General features: G+C 36.2%; 1 non-coding gene across 1 annotated transcript; it reads right to left on the bottom strand.

The window, feature by feature from the left end:
- Window positions 1-323: 323 nt before the first annotated feature.
- Window positions 324-395, bottom strand: Trnah-gug (transfer RNA histidin (anticodon GUG)). Its single transcript has one exon. It is a non-coding gene; the product is annotated as a tRNA-His (tRNA).
- Window positions 396-4,043: the final 3,648 nt, after the last annotated feature.

The raw sequence follows: 4,043 nt of genomic DNA, 5'->3' as shown, positions 1-4,043 counted from the left end.
TAATAAAAAAATTAATTTTATCACTAAACTGGATCATTCACTGGGCTAATGGGAAGATTGCGTAAAAATTTATGACAATACCGTCAACTTCGGTCATAAATATATACATTATTTAAAGCTTACAAAAATCTTTTAATATAACAATATTATATTATCAACATAATATTATGTCTCTCATAACGGAAAACTCCTGGGGGAGAACACTACAACTCACATTTTCTAATGTCGAAATTCAACGAGACAATTATTAAAAAAAAATGCGATAAAAAATATATAAAAAAGTTGGGCACTAAAAATATAACTCCACCGCGACAGCTGTTCGCTGCCGTGACCAGGATTCGAACCTGGGTTACTACGGCCACAACGTAGGGTCCTAACCACTAGACGATCACGGCTACCGGAGTCGGTGATAAGACTGGCGAAATAAGATAACCAATTCTATTTTAGAATACGCTTGTTGTATGTAGTTACTAAGTACCGTTTGGTAATGATATGCTTCAGTGATAACAATTTCTTTAATTATACGGCTGCCCGCAACTTTGCCGTGTTCAGATTCACGATCAGAATCAGATTTTGTTGAGAATCTCCATCATTTCAATTATTATTCGTGGAACTGGTCTTATTAATAATCATAATTAATTTAATACATAGGCACATAAGTGAATTTGCTAGAAACTGTCATAACCCTAATGTTAACACCAGGAACAAACATAAACTTATAATGCCTACTACTCAAGTCGAGTTAGCAAGTCTTTTGTGGGGCGTTGTATATGCTTTAACTACAAGATCCGATTTTGTTCAAAACAAATGTATTAGGAAATTCAAAAGAATTGTTACTACAACATAATTGACTTTCTTAGTGATACCACTGATTGGAAATTGAGCGACCGCCCACAGGCTATTAAATAATGAATTTTATTGTACGATTTTACATTGTAACCATATTTTTAAATAAAAAAAAATAAGCCCGCTGAGTTTGTTGCACCCGTTCTTCTCAGGTCTCAGGCATACCTTTTGGATGATTTTGACTTTCAATAAGTGATTCTACATCCTATTTCGAATAAAAATATTTTAAATTGAATTTAATCTTAGTTCTCAATCGACAAAATAATTGTACACAGTCGTACAAAAAGCTACCCAAGTAATCAACGGTATCAAGTAAAGAGGAGCTTTTAGCATTCCTCTTCTCAATTCTTTTATATCTCTCATTTCAATAAACTTGTAGATCTGACATATTTACTTGTGGTGGCGTTGTGGAGTGGGTCATTCCCTTCCCAAAGGTGTGGTCAAGGCAGGAGATGGCTGGTCCACGCACCATGCTACATAAAGGCATTTTTTTCTCAAAACTGATTCTTTTAAAATCTTTTTATTCTTGAATATACTAGATACTACTACCGATTCGGAAACAAATGGCGCTCTGAGAGACAAGAAGCGGCGCAAGAAATTCTCCCAGCATTCTTTTTTTTGCGCTCTTTTTAATGAAATATACAATACTGTACTGTCATTGCTATTGCTATAAAATAATTATAATCTTGTACCAGGCTGTCCGATCACTCAGATATTCAGCTGTGGAGTAATAGGATTTACGACAGAGCCATTTCTTATAAAACATTTAAATTTATTTATAGAGAATGCCTGAACAGTGGCTGGGACTTTATTATAAAAGTGTATAACATTAACCCTTAAAGCTATTATGGACCTACCTACTAGAATTAGCTACCAGCTAATCCCTTATTTCTTGTGTTATAATATTAAAAATCACTATTAAGAACAAAAAGATGACGATTTTTGTGAACGTTTATTAAATGTTAATAATAATATTTTTATATTTAAATTTTTCTTTAAGAGACCATATATAACCAAGCTAATATATAGCACGAACAACTCTCTTTTGCAGAGCAAACACTATATCAATGTCAGCAGCATGACGCCAATTATATCAGGAACTCTGTTATTAAAATTAAGTGATATATATCCAGTTATATTATATCTTCAAAATGCTCATAAAAAGCTTGTTTAATAACTTTATTTATTAACAGTGTGTCTTGATTGATACATCTCCAAATTCAAAAACTACAATTTATTTTTTAAATATATTTCCTTTTTTATTTTTTTTAAATGCTTGTAACTGAAGTTTCGTGCCCATTTCTTCGTGGTGTTAAATTGTAAATTACTTGAGCTGAAAGAATAAAGCTGTTTTTGATATGATTTGATCTGCAAACTAAAAATTAAAAGTGAAATCTACGCGGCATTAAATATGACTCAAACAATGGTCAATTGTCAAGAACAAAACATTTTCGAATATTGTTATAAACAAATGAGGTTCTATTTACCTCTCTTTGTCCCGCCACAATTTATGAAGCACGGTTTGCTTTTTGGCTGTTTGCCACGAACGTTTGCCCTACAATGCATACAAATTAATCACACCTATTTTCATGATGGGTATATTCCATTAAACAATGATATTTAGTTATTAAAGCCTATATATATTAAAATATACAATTAAAACTATTACAAATTTTTGAACTTATTATATTTTATATATCTTCATCACGCAACTCTCCCGCAACACCAGAGGAATCACACGTTGCCGGCCTTTAAGGAAGTGTAAGCGCTTATTTTGAAGGTACCCATGTCGAATCGTCACTGAAACACCGCACAAGGCAGCTCATTCCACAGCTTTGTGGTAAGTGCAAGAAGGCTCCTAGAAAACACGCTACACATCTAGATGGTAGGGATGATAGCCCAATTTGTGGCGTGTTATGCGAAGGTGGAATGCGGCGGCAGGAATAACAGCTCTTCGGAACACTCTCCGTGATAAATGCGGTAAGAGACACATAATGAAGAGGCGTCTCTACGCACCGAAGTGATCGAGCCGTTCACAGTGCACTACGTCTCCGACAATTCGAGCAGCTCTACGTTGCACGCATCCAATGGTTCGAGCTGATACTGGGGTGCTTTTTAATGGTAACTTAACTATTATAGTAAAGTATTTTTCATAAAATAAATATAAATTGATATGTTAACAAAATAAAATACATCATAAAGAAACATGTCATTGTAAATGTGGTACACATGCTTCAAAGATGTTGCAAATGTATCTTGGTTGGGATATATGTATCATTCATTCTTACTTCCCCTCAACCCGCGAAAAAGGACTGATAGTAATTCCTTATAGCCTAAACACATGGTCGGATTTGGTCCGGCCGAACCATTGGACGCAGTCCAGTACCAGAAATAATTGTTCGTATGTTACATCGTCCATAGCACAAAATTATTTTTATTACGTACCGTCCGGACCACACCGAGTACGACGGCGGACAAATTGATGCGAGTCGTCCACCCACGTCCACCGGACCAGCCGCACCAAATCTGACCATTTGTTTAGGTTATTAACCCTGGGCTTAGTGCCCAGTGGTTTTTTGGTCAAAGCGGGTATGCTTCTTAAGCTATATCGGCTATATAATGAGGAAGAGAAACGGACGTTTGGAAAATTTAGAATCAATAGGCAATCAGGTAGCGATCCCCAACACAAATTTCAAATGTATGTAATTACACCTTCATTTTAAAACACTTTCGGCCTTACAAATAAAATTGGCATAAAGTTATAACTAAGCCTAAGCCAAGAATATGTAAAATGTTTACAAATAGACATTTTGCTTACAAATGTACTTACGAGTGTTCCGAAGAGCTGTTTGACCTGATTCCTGCCGCCGAATTCCACCTTCGCACGACACGCCACAAGTTAGGATATCATCCCTACCATCTAGATGTGTAGCGTGTTTTCTAGGAGCCTTCTTGCACTTACCACAAAGCTGTGGAATGGAGGATGTGTAGCGGTCCTCCACAGTGCGGTTTCCAAGGAGCTTTCTTCCTCGTACTACAAAGCTGTGGAATGAGCTTCCTTGTGCGGTGTTTCCGGGATGATACGACATGGGTACCTTCAAAAAAAGCGCGTACACCTTTTTTTTATGGAATAGAAGGACAAACGAGCGTACGGGTCACCAGAGGAATCACAGGAGCGTTGGCGGCCTTTAATAAGG

This window comes from Leptidea sinapis, chromosome 4, assembly GCF_905404315.1.
Source record: "Leptidea sinapis chromosome 4, ilLepSina1.1, whole genome shotgun sequence".
NCBI classification, from domain to species: domain Eukaryota; kingdom Metazoa; phylum Arthropoda; class Insecta; order Lepidoptera; family Pieridae; genus Leptidea; species Leptidea sinapis.
Note: the sequence above shows the minus strand (reverse complement) of the source record. Positions and strands in the feature narration are given on the sequence as shown.